The sequence below is a fragment of the Sus scrofa genome, chromosome 7 (genome assembly GCF_054392235.1).
Source record: "Sus scrofa isolate SSC_HxYL_T2T_F1_AM1 chromosome 7, Sscrofa_HxYL_maternal_Yorkshire_Landrace_v2.0, whole genome shotgun sequence".
Classification (NCBI taxonomy): Eukaryota; Metazoa; Chordata; class Mammalia; order Artiodactyla; family Suidae; genus Sus; species Sus scrofa.
In genome coordinates, this window is record NC_139389.1 from 3,436,256 (window position 1) to 3,455,305 (window position 19,050).

The 19,050-nt window shown below is 51.0% G+C and overlaps 1 protein-coding gene across 43 annotated transcripts in view; it reads left to right on the plus strand.

Annotated features, from left to right (window-relative positions):
- Positions 1-19,050, plus strand: part of FARS2 (phenylalanyl-tRNA synthetase 2, mitochondrial) — a 408,395-nt gene that overhangs the window by 210,353 nt on the left and 178,992 nt on the right. The window lies entirely within an intron of this gene.

Consider the following 19,050-nt stretch of genomic DNA (forward strand, 5'->3'; position numbering starts at 1 on the left):
GGCCTCTGTCCTCGGGATTCGTGACTGCTCTTTGTCTTTGGAGAGCAAGGCTCTTGTGATGTGGTTACACGTGCAGAGCGTCACCCCCCCCAGTTTCTTTCCTGTTTAAAGCCCTGATTGAAAAAGGAGAGCGAGGGAGTTCCCGTTGTAGCACAGCAGAAATGAACCCAACTAGCATCCATGAGGCTGCAGGTTCCATCCCTGGCCTCGCTCATGGGTTAAGGGTCCGGTGTTGCCGTGAGCTGTGGTGTAGGTCGCAGACGCAGCTCAGATCCTGCGTTGCTGTGGCTGAGGAGTGAGCTGCGGCCACAGCTCTGATTCGACCCCTAACTTGGGAACTTCCATGTGCCTCAGGTGAGGCCCTTAAAAGACCAAAAAAGAAGAAGAAGAGTGAGATCCGGAGCACCTTCTCGTAGTGTAGATTAAAAGGATGTGTTATGTTTCCTTTATATGGACTCACGCATCCGTCACAATATCCACATCGAGCTTGTTGGCTCTTCACCTGGTGGAACATGTGCAGGAATTTCCTGTGTGTGGACGACATACCAAACCCTAAATCTGGCCGACATCTGTAAAGCATGACAAATTATGTGCAGTGTATTTTAGGAAAAAATCTGACTCGAAGACATTTTGGTGTTTCTCTCTCTGGAGCCAGAGAAATAAGTTTATACTCCACAGAATCACTTAAACCAAACACGAATAGCTGGCAGATTTGCTATTATAACTTCATAATGTGTATGAATGTCAAACAATCACCTTTAAAATATAGTTTTTTGTCTTGCCAGTTAGTCTCCCCAAAGCTGGGGGCGGGGAGGAGTGTCGTAGTTTTGAAAGGTCATCCCGCCAGATGATGAATAGACCAGAAACAAGCACAGGCTCGAAGCGACGGCGCGGGGGGAAAGAGCATGGCAGTCAGGCAGCGCTGCGGAGTCAGTGGTCTCTCCCGGGTGTGAATACGGGAGGAGAGCAGTGGGGATGCTTTCGGCTTCAGGCGGGGAAGGCCCAGCTCCAGTGGCTTAAAGGAGAAGGACACGCATGCGAAGCCCTCGATGGCGCCTCGAGCCCCGAGTGTTTGCCCCTCGGGCTTGAATGACAGCGGCAGGGGCATTAAGCTTCACCCTGTCCAGCCAGGTCGAGGCAGGAGACAAAGCACCCTTGTTTCTGTCTTCTTCCTTTGCAGACTTTTGTCCCATCTCCTTTTCAGGAGAATTGGAATTTTCTGTGAAGTTAGCCTTTGCTTTCTGGTATTCATCCTGGGCCTTCAGAATAAGGCTCCTGCTTTTGTGTTATCTCAACACCACTGCTGCGGCCGTTAGTGTCACTAGACAGTCACCTGTTAAACGGGCTGATGGGCTCCTGGGCTCCTGGAAGAGCTTTCCAGCCTCAGCTCTTTTTCCTCGTGCTGCCCGAGGCTTGCCATCACCCTTAGAGTTTGCTTCCTCTCTCTGAGCGCATCGGTCCCCGGTTGAATGTAAAATGCTCCTTCTACCCGGCACTGGCTGTGCGCGTTTTCACAGGACACCTGGAAGGGATTGGTGGGCAGGACTGGGGGGTCGTTTCTTCTCCACTGGGCGTTGGGTATGAGATGAGGGCCGTTTGGCGCTGGTTCCATGGTGCTCCAGGGTTCCAGCTAAGGGACTCTCCTGGCCAAAAGGAAGAGGCCAGCATGCCAGCCTCAAGGTGACTCGGCCTGGAGATGAGACTCTCGGAGGTGTCCGAGAAGCAGCAAGCGTCGATCAGAGCCAGTGCAAAGTTCTTGCGAATGTTCTCGGAGGGAAGGAAATCCGAGTGATTGGCCTTCCTAAATTATTCCTTACGAAAGGGCAATGCGGCTGTTCATCCCAATATTTTGAATGATGTCCCCCGTCAGCCCCGTCCTGCACGAAAGAAGACACACGCCTTTCCCGTTTCAGTGAGGGGCGTGCTCTGCCCCTTTGCTCGAAGCACGAGAGGCGTGTTTGTCTTCGTCCCACCCTTAGCGTCAGCCTGGGTCTGGACAGAGACACGGGGATCCCTGAGTTGACATGGATCACCCAGCTTTTCAACCTGCCTTCAGCTTGGCCATTTGTATGCATGAGGTCGAGATCTTGAAAAGGAAGAGTGGTTCAAGTAAGCAGTCATTTATGCAGTGGGTAGCTTAATGATTCCATCGCTTGGCTGAGTAATGAATCAAATGTTTTCTTTCAACTTGAGGGAAGACTTTGTTTTCTCAAGGGCCTCCCTGCGAGATGTATCCACTGCTATTACAGGCTGTCATTCACCCCCAAGGAGAGAGGATGGTAGACAGGTGACCCTTGCAGAGTCCACTCCTTGCAGAGTTTGACCGCCTGGGTGACTGCTGGTTGAGAACCAAGTCGTGATTTTTATATTTATTTCTATTCATTTTTAAAATGGTGAAGTATTCTCGACATATAAACATGTTTCCTGATTTGATTTGCTGATAACAGATCTGAGTGCCCCCCACCCAGCAAATATCCCTGCCTTTCCCACCATGGGTTCCTGTAAAGAGAAGAGCATTCAAGATGCCCTTGACACACCTGCACCTCCTGCTGACCCCACCCCCACTCTCCTCCCCAGAGGTGCCCCCCCCACTTCCCCTGGAGGGCGGCCACCCTCAGGTTACTACTTCATTTGCATATATCCAAAAACAATTTGTAGGATTGCTTCAAAATGCACATGAAACAGCTACAGGAGTTAAGAAATAGAAGTTCAGAGAGGTGTTTATGAGGCCTTTGATGAGCACGTTGTAAAATTTATATGCAAATGCAGGAATAGCCAAAGCACTGAGGTGAGGGATTTGCCTGGGCTGAGGTCAAGTCCTTGTTTAAAGCTACAGGAGCTGCGAGAGTGCGGGGCTGAGGGAAGATGCACACAGGGCCGGCGGGGGTGGGGGGGCACTGGGGGCCTGGAAGCGCACTCTGGGTCGCCTGGACCCTGGCCTGGGGACCGGCGGGAGGAGGGGACCTCTGTGCAGGAGTAGTAGGAGTCGTTGGTCACCCATGTGGAAAAGATGAAACAGGACCCCCCACTCCTGATTGTTCAACCATGAATTCCAGGGGGTCTGCGGATCTAAGGGGAAGGCGATTTATTAGCTCCCTTACCATGAGTGCATCTTCGGTTCTTATTGGACTGAGTTGAGTCGGGGAGATCGAACTGAATGAACTATGGTATAACGTAAAATGAAAACCTAATTAATGTCTCATCTTGGAAGTTTGAGAATGAGTATTTATCTGAAGCAGTTGCTGTAGGTTTTTTGTAAAGCCTCTTATCAAATTAGGCGTGTTTCTATTTCTAGTTGTCTGAAAGCAATTATCATAAATGATGCTTAAAATTTATCAAACCTTTTCGTGTATTTTGAGGTGCTCTCATGATCTGAGCTGCTCTCGTGCTCTCTTGACCCTCTGAGAGAGGCCAGGGATCGAACCCACATCCTCGCAGATACAAGTCGGGTTCATTACCACCGAGCCACAGCAGGAACTCTGATGTCTTTCTGAAGTGTTTGATCCTATTTACCAGTGAAGTTCCTGGGCCTGGAATGTTCTTGGTGGGAAATGTTAAACCGCAGATTAAACTTCTTAGTAGACATTAGGCTATGCAGATTACTTTGAGTCAGTTTTGACTCAAAAGTTGTATTTTTTTTCCTAGGAATTTGTGCACCTCATCTAACTCTCAAATGTATTGGCATGAATTTGTTTATAATAGTCTCTTGTTATGTTCACATTAAAAAAAAAAAAAAACCTTTTAAAAAATTCGGCAGTCGTTCAGCACATTTACTCATTAACATGGTAACAAATGTTGTCTTCACCTTTTATTTCCCACCCTGAGCCTTCTCCTAGAGCTTGTTTCCTTCTTAGTGACGTCTGTCCTTTAAAGATTTCTGCCGTGAGGTATCACAGTGGTAAACTCTTACGGTCTCTGTATATCCGAAAATGTCTGCATGTTGCCGCAGTTTTGTTGTGTGTGTGTGTGTGTGTGTGTGTGTGTGTGTGTGTGTGTGTGTCTGTGTGTGTGTGTCTCTGTGTGTGTGTGTCTGTGTGTGTGTGTGTCTGTGTGTGTGTGTCTGTGTGTGTGTGTGTCTGTGTGTGTGTGTGTCTGTGTGTGTGTGTGTCTGTGTGTGTGTGTCTGTGTGTGTCTGTGTGTGTGTGTGTCTGTGTGTCTGTGTGTGTGTCTGTGTGTGTGTGTGTCTGTGTGTGTGTGTGTCTGTGTGTGTGTGTGTCTGTGTCTGTGTGTGTGTGTGTGTGTCTGTGTGTCTGTGTGTGTGTGTGTGTGTGTGGCATATGGAGGTTCCCAGGACGGGGACTGAATCTGAGCTGTAGCTGTGACCTACACCATAGCTACAGCAGATAGTAACACCTTTTTCTCCCCTTCTGGGAGTTCCCATTGTGGCTCAGAGGGTTAAGAACCCGACTAGGATCCATGAGGACTCAGGTTCCATCCCTGGCCTCGCTCAGAGAGTTAAGGATGTGGCGTTGCCATGAACTATGGTTTAGGTCGCAGAAGCGGCTCAGATCCGGAGGAGCTCTGGCTGTGAATTAGGCCGGCAGCTGTAGCTCCAATTTGCCTAGCCTGGCAACTTCCTTGTCCCACGAGTGTGGCCCTTAAAAAAAAAAAAAAAGAAAAGAAAAAGAAAAGGCAAATAAATAAATAGTACCTTTTTTCTTGAGTAGCGTTGAAGGCTTTCTCTTATGTCTGATGTCCTTCCATTTTACTAGGCTGCGTCTTGGGTGGGTTTGTCTTCATCCCGCCTGGTACCTGATGGTTACTTTCTTGTTACTAAGCAGTGGGTCCCCTCCATCTGCCCCCGCCTTCCTGGGTCTCCTGTTATTGATTGGAGCTTCTTAGTTATCAGCCGTATATCTCACCTATGCTTACCTTTTTTTTTTTTTGGTCCTCCTGTGCTGGTGAATTTCTCAGGACTTTCTACCTCTTCAGTCTTTTTATCCAAGTCTTTTGCACTTAGAAACGACGGCTTCTCACTCCCCACCGAGATCTCTAATTAGTTCCTTTCCTTCGTCACCTTCTTGGTTCCTTTCTGTTTGGTTTTCTTTCCTAATTCCTCGCTTCTTATAAATGGTCATTACTCCGTTCAGCAATCTGAATATCTTTCTCGTGCTTATTTTAAAGTCTTTGACTATTTTGTGATGTTAATTTTATCTCAAGTGAGTTCATATTATGGTTGTCGATTTAGTTGCTTGTGTTTTTTTGCGCATTTTCCTTTTCCAGTGTTTGAAAAACCTGATTTCGCGAGCGCCTGTGGACACGTGCTCATGTTTTCCCGTTAACAAAAAAATCATGTCCACCCCGCTCACCCTTCTTTGCCCACAGCCGTGTGTGGCCTCCACTCAGCCCCAAGTGACAACTGGTCTTTCAGTGCCCATTTCTTTTTTTTTTTTTTTTTTTTTTTTTTTTTTTTGTCTTTTTGTTGTTGTTGTTGTTGCTATTTCTTGGGCCGCTCCCGCGGCATATGGAGGTTCTCAGGCTAGGGGTCGAATCGGAGCTGTAGCCCCCGGCCTACGCCAGAGGCACAGCAACGCAGGATCCGAGCCGCGTCTGCAACCTACACCACAGCTCACGGCAACACCGGATCATTAACCCACTGAGCAAGGTCAGGGACCGAACCCGAGACCTCATGGTTCCTAGTTGGATTCGTTAACCACTGCGCCACGACGGGAACTCCAGTGCCCATTTCTTGATCGCATAGTCCCCAAGTCAGTGGGAGTCTGGGTTTAAGGGACCGTATATCTTCTCTCTTTTTCCGTAGCCCACAGCGTCCTTCCTCTGCAGGAGACGGTGATTCAAAGCAGGAACCTGTCACATCATTACAGGAAGTTGAACCGAGACCACGAGGCAGTAATTTCCTGCACACTCAGGTTTTTGAATGAGTCTCTCCTTGTTCATCCTTGTTGATGAGCAAGAAGAGGCTCATCCGAAATGAAAAAGCATATGTGTGTGTATAACTGAGCCACTTTGCTCTACAGCAGAACTGAACACAGCAGTGCAAGTCAACCGTATTTAAATTTAGATAAAAATACCTAAACCTGACTGATTATAAAAAATAAAGAGAAAGGAAAGTCCCTGCCAGGTGGTCGAAATACCTCAACACTAATTTGGGATTCTAAGGTCAAAAAGAGCAAAAGAAGATGGAAGGAGGGCGTTAGGGACGGAGAGCCGAATCTTCATCCTTCTAGATCTTCCCCGAGAGCTGCTGTTTATCGAGGAGGCTCAGGAGCCATCCTTGTTTCCCATCTGTGTGGCCGCCCCGCCCCCAGCTCCTCCTGCAGGTGTAAAAGTCGCGGTGGGTTTCGCCCTGTGCACCTGCTGTGGCACCCCTGGAGATGGTGGCCACTGCCCAGTCCCTCCTCCCTCGGCTGCTGGGCGTTGGTGCTAAGGCCAGCCTCCCTCTGCCCGTCCCTCCATCTCCCTGTCTCTCTTGCTGTCTTCTTCTTGGTGACATGTTCCTCTGTCACCCTTTTATTATGCGATTCTGATCAAAGTTAGGTTGTCCACAAAGCCAGGAGAAAACGGTCCCGGGCTGCATGAAATCCGCAAAGCGAGTTATTCCCCTGCGGTTTATGGAGACGGTGGCTGATGTGTATGACACGGGACAGGCTCTTCCCAAACACGAGAACGGCATCGGCTATTCACTCAGAGACCTTTGGAGCATCTGCTTCTGTGCCCGGCACTGGACCTGACACCTGGGGTGCAGAGAGCGTGGCCTCTGGCCTTGGGGAGCCCATGTGCTGATGGAGGGGCATTAACGGGGCCACGTGCTCCCTGGAGGGCCGACCACAGAGTCCGGGCCGAGTGGAGGCTGGGGGCACAACCCAGCCCTCGTCTGTGGCTCTGCCGAGTGTGCAGATAGGAGGCTCTGAGATGGAGGGAAGGTGGGCAAGGGCTAGCTTAGCACCTGAAGAGCAGGTCTTGAGGTTTCTCTGGGAGGCAGTTAGCAAGATACCAAATGCTAGCATCAGGTTTCCTTGTAAAAATGTTTTTTTTTGTTAGTTCCTCCTCATCATTTTTGAATGGAACCTGGACTTTATCAGCCTTTTTTTTTTTGGCTGCGCCTGCAGCATGTCGAAATTCCCAAGCCAGATAGTGAACCTTTGGCACAGCGGGTGATCAGCGCTGAGCCACCCGGGAACTCCCAGGTTTCTTTTTCAGATGGTCCCAGCTCTGAAAATATGAAGGATGGTAGCCACACGGCTAGGAGTCCACTCCAGGCCTAGCACAGGGGCGGGGGAGAAAATGCTGCTGGAGATATTTTAGGAGACAGAATGGAAGGGCCTTGGGTCCCGGATGGTTTGCCCTCCAAGCGGAGATCCGCTCCCTTTGAGAGTTGAAGGGGTCTGTTTGTAACCGTGCTGCAGCTACACGTGCAAACTGGGAGTTTGCACACGGGAGGTAAAGGCAGGCACGAAAGAGAGTGATGCCTGGGTTTCTGGCTTTAGGGGCTGGGAGTATGGGAAACAGGAAGAAAAAAAAAAAAAAAAAAACAGATCGGGAGCATTTAACTGAGTGGAAACATTTGAACTCAGGATTCGTGGATGTCACCTTTACAAGCTCTGCTTGTGGGTGGTGGGGTCTCGTCCGTTGTGGTTTTGCTTGTTTTAATTGGCACAGGCCCCTGCTCGGTTGAGGGTGTGGTTGAAGGCGAGGCAGGACTGAGAAGCTGGAGCAGGAGCGTTGGTTGTGGAGGCTGCGTCACAGCCTAGTTCCAGAAACGCGGTCCGGGCACAGGGCGAGGCAGGGCGAGGCGGGGCGGCCCTCGGTACCAGCAGGACGTGGTTGGGGCGCAGATCCCGCATTGATGCCGAAGGAATTGCTGAAAAGACAGCAGGTAAAGGCCAACAGATAGGAGCCGGCGGATGCTTCCTCCAGACCAGAGGGCCACGTTAGCGAGGGGCGGGGATGGGAGAGGGACCTCGGGGCACAGACCCCCCCACCCCCCGACCTTCTTCAGGGTCTGCTCAGCTAGGTGCGCGGCTGGTGTCACTCTGAACGTGCTTCAGCTCCTGACTTTTGCCCAAGGACAGGGACATAAATGGGGACGATGACCGAAGGCTCGTTATTCTGGAAGAGAGAGGAGAGCGCGAGGAAAGAAATCGCGAGGCCTGCAAGTCTTAGAGACCTCTCCTGGCTATTTCTGTACGTTAAGGGGAAGTGTTTTTTCTTGACCAGGACTGAAAAGTGAAAGGGAAAAAAATTAGAATCAAATAAGTCGTCCATGCTGCTCACATTCGAGGTTTGGGAAGGGCTTCCTCACGTGTTTATTTTGCCAGAAATGTGAGAAAATGCGAGGCTGGTCTTGATGGCTGCCTGGCGTTATTTGCCTAAACCTGCAACAGCCTCGAATGTTGTCGTGTGCCCTCTGCATCCGAATGACAAAACCGAAACATCTCCTTTGGCTCCACTCTCTGCACTTCGCTTGGCGTTGTGTCACCGTAACGTCGCATCTTCTGAAGGCAGTTGAGTCGCCCTCTTCCTGAGGCTGCAGATTTTCTAGGATTACAGGGGTTTTTCCATCACACCCAGTTTCCCAATTATCACCTTGTTAGCTGCACACCTGCTTCCCGGAAAATCACACCATGTCATTTAACCTTTTCAAAGAAAAAAGAGAGAATGGAAAACAAACCCCGTTAAGCAGTTAACTCAGCCTCAGAGAGTGAGGTCCCTGGGTGTGGAGCCTTCATGCACTTGCTGAAGAGAGAACCTGGCTGTGGAGCAGATTCTAGAACTAGAACAGGAAAGAGGATGGACGGGCCCCCGGAGTCAGGCGGAGCGGCCGCTCGGTCCCTGATGCTCTGCGTTGCCAGCGCCACACCTGAGGTCACGCCTGGCGAGGGGACTGTTCTTTCCATCCGTTTCTGCGCTCCTCCCTGCAGGAAGCACGTCCATGCCTGTGCTGCTTGCCGCTCTGAAGCTGTCCTCCTTTATCCGCTCCTCCTGCCATTGGCTGTTTCCGAGTGTAGAGGAGGCGGACAGCTTCGCTGGCTGTGGCACTTTCAGCGTCTCCTGAAGATGTGACTTAACACGACCCACCACAGCACGTAAAGGCAAATCTGCAGCCATTAGTGTGTAAGTCAGACTTGGGCACCGAACAAAAGAGGTGTAGCCTCAGACGGTATTTGGTACTCACAGACGGATCAGTTTATTGTCGTCAGAGGAGAGACAGGGTGGAGCCCACCTGCTGAGCCTGCATCCTTGGGGATCAGCTTCTTCTGGGTCTGACTGAATTCCTATCTCGTGTGTGACCGGTGGCAGGATGTCTTTATTTCCGCGTGAGGGCTTACCTAGCCGGGAGGTGATGCTAGAGAAGTTGATGGGATGAAGCTGCCGGATGCTCTACGGTGGGTCTCACGGAAGCAGGTGGGAACCACACCCTCTGCAGCAGCTGACCCGAGTGCCACATTCTCACCGTGACTTCAAAACAGGAGCCCTGGGGCTCTGACCCCCTCTTCCCACACCCCTCCCCTCGTCTGGTCCCCCCGCCCCCCGTGTCCGCTGGTGGCTCCGATCTGTGGTCGGCTGTTTCTCCCACCAGCCTAGGAACAGTGCCCAGATGCCAGTCACTTGTCCTTCTGTAAGTCAGACAAGAAGCAGCCTCTGCGTCCCCATCTCACGCCCTCCCGGCCTCGCCTCTGCTCCATCGCTCCTCTTAGAAAGCCCTGCCCGCACGCTCCTCTCCCTGCAAACAGGCCAGCATTTGCTGAGTGGTTAACACAGGCCACACGTTGGGCTGCAGCTGCTCTTTCTCTCCTGGGTGTGTGATTTTATGGGATCTCAGCTTTGAGGTCCCCGTGAAGACACTAGAGGTGCAGAGTCTCGGAACCGGTCCATTTGGTACTGAGCTTATGGGGGTCGGATTTCTTGCTGTAGAAGAAGAGCTGCGGATGTGGGAAAAGGAGAGGCAAGACTAAACTCTGGTTGCTAGGTTGGAATTAGAGGAATTGACATCAACTCATCGTTTTTCAGACAGAAAATATAAATGTGGGGAGCTCCCGTTGTGGCTCAGCAGTCATGAACCCAACCAGCATCCATGAGGATCCGGGTTCCATCCCCGGCCTTGCTCAGTGGGTTAAGGATCTGGTGTTGCCGTGGCTGTGGTGGAGGCTGGCAGCTGTAGCTCCGATTCAACCCCTAGCCTGGGAACCTCCATATGCTGCGGGTGAGGCCTTAAAAAGACAAAAAGACAAAAAAAAAAAAAAAGAGAGAGAGAGAGAAATAAAGGTATATAAACAAAATGCTGGTGAGACATGATCTCTTGAGCCAGACTGCCTAAATAAGGCCGGACTCTCCCACGTACAAGGTGTGTGATTTCTCTGGCCTTGTTTTCTCACGCGTAAGATGGGGCCACTATGGATCCCTGCTCGCTGTGCGGCTCGGCTAGTTTCAATATTCTTGGCCCCGTGCCTGACACGTGGTGAATGGTAAGTAGATCTCGACTCTGCTGTATCAGTAAATGTTAGCGCCTCAGCGTGTTTCAGTAGCACGTTAACCCTCCTCCTCCTGCCATGTCAGCAGTTAATGAATCTGCTTTAAGGTAAGAGTAAATGTACTGACGATTTTTTTTTTCCTTGTCTTTTCTACGGCCGTACGGAGGTCCAGGCTAGGGGTTGAATCGGAGCTGCCGCTGCCGGCCTACACCACAGTCACAGCAACTCAGGATCTGAGCTGCGTCTGCGACCTACACCACAGCTCACGGCAATGCCGGATCCTTAACCCACTGAGCGAGGCCAGGGATGGAACCCGAGTCGAGTCCTCATGGGTGCTGTTGGGTCCATTACCACTGAACCAAGGTGGGAACTCCCTGTACCAACAATTTTTTTCTAGCTCTTACTTTCTATCAGAATGACTTTGCCCACAAAAAGGAAAAAATAATGGGGTTTTCTGCCTTTTCTCCGGATTCAGCAGAAGGGCCAAGTTGTTCCCCTGCCGCCCAGTCCGGTGCTTTTCTTTTGCCCACTGGAACATTCTCGCCGTCCTGTGCGGAGGGCCTGGTAGTCTCTGTGTCTGGTTGGAGCAGCACATAAGTAATCACCACGGCAGCACTATCCCTCACAGACGACATAAATAAGGCTTACATATACCTGCAAATCTATTTTAAAACGAAATAACATTTTAAAAAAATATTGCCTTCCCACCGGAGATCAAGTTCTCCTCCTGTCTTTCTTTGCATTTTTTTTTTCCATGTTTGATTTCGTGTACTTTTTCTGTCGCAACGCAGTACCCTTGTGAAGGGTGGCGCTCCTTTGAATAACTGAGGCTCCAGTGTGCTCCCGCTGTACTGCGGTCCTGTCCACCAGGAAGGCCACTGCCCTTTGTGCATCTAAAGCCCAGATACCCAGACGGCCTGCAGCATTGTCTGCCCTGGGGCACTCCGGCCTGATGCTTATTCTTTCTTATTTTTCTCTTTTTTGGCTACCCCGTGGCGTACAGAGTTCCCAGACCATGGATCAGATCTGAGCCACAGCCATGACTTACGCTAGATCCTTAACCCACCGTGCCAGGCCAGGGATTGAACTTACGTCCCAGTGCTCCCAAGATGCCGCCGCAGATCCCATTGCACCGCAGTGGGAATTCCTTCTTTCCAAACCTCAGTTTGCTTTTCTGTGAAATGGGAGCCACATGACTGGAGTACTTGAAATCCCTCTGTGTACAGGGGTGGTTCTGGATGCTGCTCTCAGGATGTAAGTTACCCATGTGCTTCTGGAACCATCCCTGATGCTGTGACGGTGAGAAAGCCTTTCCCAGGGAGAGGACCTCCCCTCTCACTTGCAAAGGAGTGATTAAGTGTCTGCGGATAGACTTAAGATTCATGGATAGATAAGTGTCTGCGCACTGCGTGGAGAGCACAGGTGGCCAGAAGCCACTTGTGTTTAGGGTAAAGGATAAATAGAACCACCGGGAAAGGTGTATACTCGTTGGTTCTGAGAAGTTATCCCTTGATTTGCATGCATTTATTAAGTCAAGTAAATGGAACTGGAGCCGCATAGTGCAGTTGGTGGGAAGCCAGAAAAGGGCCATGGTGGTTACACCGGCTTGCAGCCGACAGAGAAGAGGGGTGCTGTCCTGACCAGGTTGTGGCGACGGTTGTTCCCTATCCCCTTGTGGCGAGTCTTGTTTGTGCCCATCCGTGAGGGCTCCTGCCTTGGGGACGCCAGCGTCGCTGGGGAGAGAAGCACTTCCAGAATGCGCATGTGCTCTCTTGACTAGAAACGCAAAAGTGAAAAACAAAACCAGCAAGACAAACAGAAAACACAGAGAAGGGAAGGGAGGCCTCAGTGGGCAGAAAAGTGGAAAGCCTCTGGATGGGCTATCGCTTGCTTTTTATTAAACAGTAATAACAACTAAGTATGTTTCTCCTGCCAGGGCTGCTGCTGGAGTAGCAGCCAGCACTGTGGTTGAACTGTGTCCCCAAGGGTCACGCAGGTGTCACGGGCTGGCTCCCAGCCAGGTGCTTGAGGCGAGGAGCTGTTGGGCTCTGGAACCCTCCCCGCTGACAGCTGCTTTGTGGAAACTGAGCCTGCAGGAATTCAAAGAGGGAGAGAGGGGGAGCTGGGCTCTCAGGTCGCAGGCCCCCGTGGGTGTGACCACAGCCAGGGGCCCCCGAAGGGTTGACTCCTGTGAGTTGGCATCAGACCGGGTGCAGCATCGTTACTGCAAACACCTGTCCCCTTTGCTTAACGCTGACGCACCCGCGGCAACAGTGCTGAGTCCTTTTTATAAGTGTTTTATAAGCTTTATAAAGGAAGTACTAAGAATATCCCCGTTTTATAGACAGAGACACTGAGATTTAGAGATTTAGAAATCTGTCCTTGGAGTTCCCGTTGTGGCACAACCCAAACGAACCCGTCTAGTAGCCCTGAGGATGCGGGTTCATTCCCTGGCCCCGCTCAGTGGGTTAAGGATCCGGCGTTGCCGTGAACTTTCATATGCGGCAGGTATGGCCCTTAAAAGCAAAAAACAGAGAGGGAGAGAAAGAAATCAGCCCTCAGTTACACAAAGGCAGGCTGAGAGTGCGTGTGGGGGTCAGAACCGTTGGGCGTAGCCGTTTGCTGTGTTGAGTCTGATCACCCACGGAAGGGCCTTGGCGACCAGATGGTTCCAAGCTCGTGCGTGAGAACTGGGGTTCAGCTCCCCACGGTGAACCTGGCTTCCAGTCAGACTCCATCCACTGAAAAAAAAGACCTTTAGGAATGTTTACAAAAATGCTCCGTTTTGTTTTGTTTTCTGGTCTGTCTTTTGGCAAAACAGCGTGCTCCGTGTTAAAAGGTGCGGCGCGGGCTGCTGACGTTCCTGATGCCCTGCTGGCAAAAGAGCACTCAGCCTTGCAGGTGCTGGGACATCGCTGTTCTTTTTCTTTCTTTCTTTCTTTCTTTTTTTTTTTTTTTTTTTTTTTTTGGTCTTTTTAGGGCCGCACCTGCGGCATACGGAGGTTCCAAGGCTAGGGGTCCAGTTGGAGCTACAGCCGCCAGTCTACACCACAGCCACAGCCACGCCAGATCCAAGCCGCATCTGCGACCTACATACACCACAGCTTATGGAAATGCTGGATCCTTAACCCACTGAGCGAGGCCAGGGATCGAACCCGCATCCTCATGGATACTAGTGGGGTTTGTTAACCACTGACCCATGACGGGAACTCCAGTGTTAGTGCATTTTTGGTGACTTGTGTTCGTTCCCAGCAGGGTAAGCAGGGAAGCTCACTGGAGATGCGTGAAGCGGGTGACAGGCGGGCCCCGAGGGGCCTCACGGGCCTGGAGAAGTGAATGTGCTACAGTGTTTCCCAGCCCCTGTTCGTTCACCGCCAGGCCGGTGACGCTCTAGCAAACATCTCCCCAGTGAGTGAGCGGGTCCCGTGCCTGGCACGTCATCCCCCGGCTCACAAACAAGTCATCGCGGAAACGAAGTGGTCCCGCTGCCAAACGCATCCCTGTTGGTCCTTCCCAGTTAGCGTCCGTGAAAGGAATGAAATGAGAATCGAGAACATTTCCAGCGAAGCGATTCCCGCTTAAGCCTCAGACCCCGGGGGAGTCTGTTCTGGCCTCGGTGTTTACCCAGCGCCCGAGGTGAGCGCGGCTCGATGCGCCCCCCCCGGCAGGCCTCGCAGAGGACGCCCACCCGCCTCTGGGTGCCTCCGTTTCCCCGTTGGCGACATGAATGAGGACGGCTCGGCTTCCGGGGGATTTCATTTGAAGGACAACTTAGACTCTGCCGGTGAAATGGGGTGCCAGTTAAATTATAAACATTCGGTTGTTCTGGAGCAGAAACCAGCACGTTCCCTCCCTCTCCTCTGTTTCCAAGTAGACTGTTTGTTCGTGGAGCAGATCCTCTGATCTCGCTCCCAGGCCCTGGTCTAAGCATTTTGCATAAAACCCTGTGACCCAGGTGCTGTTAATACCCCATCTTACAGAGGAGGAAACCAAGGCCCAGGGAAGACGCCTCAGTGACCCACGGCCACTGGCTCCGCAGCCAGGTGTCAGTGCTGACCCCTGGTTCACACCGTTAACCAGCTCCCGGGATGAGCCCCCAGTTCTGCGTGGTCTTCGCTCAGGCAGGTGGCCGTTCTCGCCGAGGGTGGCCCTCCGTGCGAGGCCCCTTGAGGAAAGCACCACTTCTCTCGCGGGTTAAATGGCTTTGTCCTCCAGTTTGTGTGGGGTTCCAAAGCAGGAAGATGGATTCTTCGAGGAGACAGCTCTGTTTCTGTTTGGGAACAGCACCAGCTTGCCGCCCCCCCACGCCCCCCCGACCTCCCCCCATCCCCGCCCCGCCCCCGCAGATGAGCGTCCAGGGGAGCCCTGGGGCTGCCACCCGCCTCGAAATCCCACTTCCCTCTTCCGTTTGTGTCCATAAACCCACTCATCCCAGCTTGAGGCAGAAGTAGCAGAACGGAGCAGACTCTCTGGGAGATTTCGGCATCTCCCCCCCACCGCCCCCCCATCAAACAAACCAGCACATGAGCAGCCAGCCAGCCAGCCTCCAGCTGCATCTTCCAGTGCTTATTACTCTCTGCATAGGAATGGCATAGGCTTTAACGGAAAGTTTGAGGCTTTTTTGTAGTAAATTTCTCCTTCCTCCTTGGTATGTGCGAACAAGCAGGTACACACGTGTGTATGTGTGTGTCTATGCATTTCAGGTGTGTCCTTTGCAGAAGGACCCTCTTAGACCCTGCTGTCCCATGTCTCCTGGATGGTTCTTTGATCATCGTGCTTCTTTTTTAACCTTCTTAGCTAGGGCTGTGCCTCCAAATAGCACTTAATGAAGAGGTGTTTGAAATAAATCTCTGAAAACAAAAGCGCCTTTATTCATCATCTGTGTGGAGAGGCTCATCTGTAAAATGCATAATTAGAACCAGAGGACTGTGTTTGCGCACGTGCCTGCGTGTGGGTGGATATCGATGGTGTTAATAAAATCCTGGTTTCAGCTCCTTCCTCTCTGATCGGAATAAGAATTAGGTTACATGGAGACTAAAGGACAAGAGGCAGCAGAAGGAAGAAAAATGTATTACTGTTTTTATTACTGTAATATCCCTCTTCCAATACTCTTTCTCCTTCCAAAACATGGCGCAAGAGATCTTTAGGAAGAACTCTGTATAGACAGAAGGCAGGATTTTGTGGAGAAAATGAATATCTGCTTTTTTATAAAATTACAAAAAAAAAGAAACCCCAAACCCCAAACCCTCTGTATTTTTTGTAAAAGGCTCTTGGTCCTTAGGATTGGCTTCTTGATAAACGCAAACCCTAGTCATCATAAGGCTAAAACCCTGTGATTTAGACTCTTTATTATAGTATCTTCTCTGTAAACTGTCACGGTTGAGGAATGGAGTTCATCACAGTATGTGGTTACCTGGGAACAGTATGACTTAGCAAGACGACTCATCTTAAACTGACTGCTAAACCGGTAAACAAAATGCATTTAAGGTAACAACTACCAAACATGGTGAGTGTTCAGTCAGGACCTTAGCACCTGGCAGCGCCTGAGGAGGTGTTTCAGGGAAAGGAGTGGGTTCATGTTCTGGCACCTGCTTGGTAGCTCTTTGACTTTTCGTCCGTTCATCTCTTTGGGCTTCATTTTCTTCATCTGTAAAATGGGAGTGCAGTGGTTTCTCTTTACGAAGGTAGAACTGAAGAATACGTAAAGCAGCAGGTTTCCAATATCCCATATGTGTCCCATTATTTTCAATTGTCTTCCTTTAAATTGCAGAGGCGTTAAAGTGGTGGTTAATAGCATTTCAGATAAATAGAGTCAAAACAACAGGATGTGTTTTCATTGAGGAGATTTCAGGTGAGAGAGGAAACGGTGAAAACATTTCTAGAAGTGAAATATTATTTTCAAAAATATAGGGTTTGCAAACATTTACTTGGTTTAAAAAAAATCTATCTTGTCAACCCATAATTTTGAGTTTCCATTTAGGTGGCTTCAGAACCTATCCTTTCCACCTCACCATATTCCACACTGTGTTTCTGGCAAAAGAAGATTTTTGTAACTAAATTTGGGGACATGACTTCTGTTCCTTGGAGATTCGCAGATCTTGTTAGTGTTGCAAAGATTCTGAGACATCTTAACAGTAGGAAACCTGAAACCAGCATTTCCCCAACTTATATGACCATGGAACCCTTTGACTGTTATTTGTTTATTTTTATTTATTTATCTGAGCGTGGGAGTGCAGACATTCATCTCTTGTTTATATAGGTCAGGATGGCTCTGACCATGGCGTGGGAATGGATGAATTTTTTTTTTTTTATTTTCAGTTTTACTAAGATGTAATTGACATACAGCCTGGTGCAAGTTTAAGGGGTATAAATTTGTCTTACATACACTGAGATGGTTCCCACAGTAAGTTTAGAGACCATCCATGCTGTAGAGATGCAGGAAGAAAACCCCCACGTTTTCCTGGTGATGCGGACTTTTAGCATCTACTCTCTTAGTAAGTTACACCGCTTTTTATGACATGAACTTGGGACTTGCCAGCAAGCAGGAAGCAGCGAGGTGAGTGAGGATCCAGAGTTGAAAGCCAGTGGGACCCAGTCGCCCCCTTCCAGCCCAGGCCCTGTGCAGGTGTCTCCAGGAGCCTCATCTCCTCCAGTTCCCTAGCTCTGGACAGACACTGCCCGTGTCCAGGGGGTTACCGTGACCTTGACCCTGATACTTAACTCTCAGCCTCAGTATTCTCATTTTCAAAAGGGGAACAATGATGTTTATCTCATGAGGCTGTTGAGCGAGACGACCTATGTTTTTAGTATGTACTGGTAAATCAGATGTGTCGTGCGTGCATCGGAGATGACACGGTGACAGACGGTGAAACGGTGTGGAGGTGGCGGGGGCAGCGGGTGGCCGGGGAGCACTGACTGCCTTTTGTTCCTCCGTTAAGATGCTAGCGGGTTCTCTCCCGCTTCCTGTGAAGCTCGGCCTAGATTCTTCCCCAGGCCCCCTGTTCTTACGTGTGAACTGGCCAGCAGTTCGAACGTGTGTGGGGGCTGGGAGGGGGGTGAGAGGCAGCCTGAAGGCCACGGGGAGGTGGGGGCCGTGGTCCTGGGGCCCGGAAGGGGGCTGCTCCTCCTTTTAAGGATGTTAAAGTCCAGATAATGTTCACTTTCCTGATTTTTAAGGGTAGGAAAGTATTCGGTTTGAAAACCCCAAACCACACAGTGTCTGGCCCAGGATCTGTCATGTTGCAGCCTCTGCGTGGACAGCAAGCTGGCGGGCGTCCCTGCTGGGGGGTCGAGGGCTGCTTGCTCCCTTCCCACCATCTCTCCCACCTTTGAGCTTTGCCCTGTCGTCTGCCCCGTCCCCGCATTAGGAGGAGGAGACCCAGTTTTCTCAGCTCAAGGCCGGGCTCCCTTGGGTCTGCCTACTGTTCCCTCGTCTCCCAGTAGGACCCTGCTTCCTGTGCGTCCTCTTTGCCCCAAATCGCCATCTGTTCACTGGTGACCTGCCGGCTGCCAGGCTCTGTAGGCTCGTGTACATGCGCCTCCTTGTGGGGACCCAGCTGCCTGCGCTGGGGCCTCTGCGGGGACCTGTGGCCCCCAGGGTTCTGAGTCGGGGATCACTTCCCGGGAGTTACTGCTCCAGCCGACAAAGCTTCCTCAGCAGTTTCTCGTGACAGCTTGAGGTTAGTCCTCTCACCCGGTCGCTCTTTTACATTTACCTGGAAGCTGGCCCTCCCTGCCCCCTCCCTGCCGATTGGTGTGTTTCTGCGCTTTCCGGAGCATAGCTTACCTGGGCCACCTCTGCAGGCACCTGTCACGGTGCCTGCTGAGTGCCAAGGGTGTGGTCACCAGCCCAGGAACTGGGTCTTATTGGCTCCGCTCACTAACTGTAGCTGCAGTTGTCTGCGTAGCCTAGAATTCTGCACTAATTATGTAATTCTGGCCCTGGGCAAGTTTCGTCGCCTCCCCGTGCCTCAGGCTCCTGGTCTATAATGAGGACGCATGGACAGCACGAGGGGAGCCCCGCCCCATGGTCGGCGGTCTTCTCAGCGGAAGGGTCCGTACTCACCTGGCAGGGCTGCGACCCTGCTGCTCAGAGATGAGCTCAAACAGTGTACAATCATCTTTTATTTTGAAAACAGCGGAAACCCTGCAGCTGTGCTCCGCAGCACTGTTTTCCTGAGCCTGCTCGACTGAAGCTGGGCCTGGTCACCTCTGCAGGTGGGCAGGGCTTCGGCCGACAGAGTGAGGGTAGGCGGGGCCCGTGTCCTGTTGGGGCTCCAGATGCTGAGATTGGATGCACATAATCAGCAGAATGTCATATGAAATTGGGTGCTGAACACACACCTGCACATGCGTGTGCACACACACATCATTTTGATAAATCACTCCTGAGTAGGTATTTTGTATCTAAATATGCATCAAATAGCCTTTTGTGCAGAAAGGCAGACAGAACCCATTTTAAACACGGACCAGCCTCACCATACCAGTGAGTCCATTCGGTGTCCTCCAGTGGTTGGAAGCCCAGCTTTGATGCCGAGCCCATGGGGTTCACGTCCCAGCTGCTCCCTGAATGGCTGTGGGCCTTTCCCGAGTCACCCCGGCCCTGTAACTGTGGTTT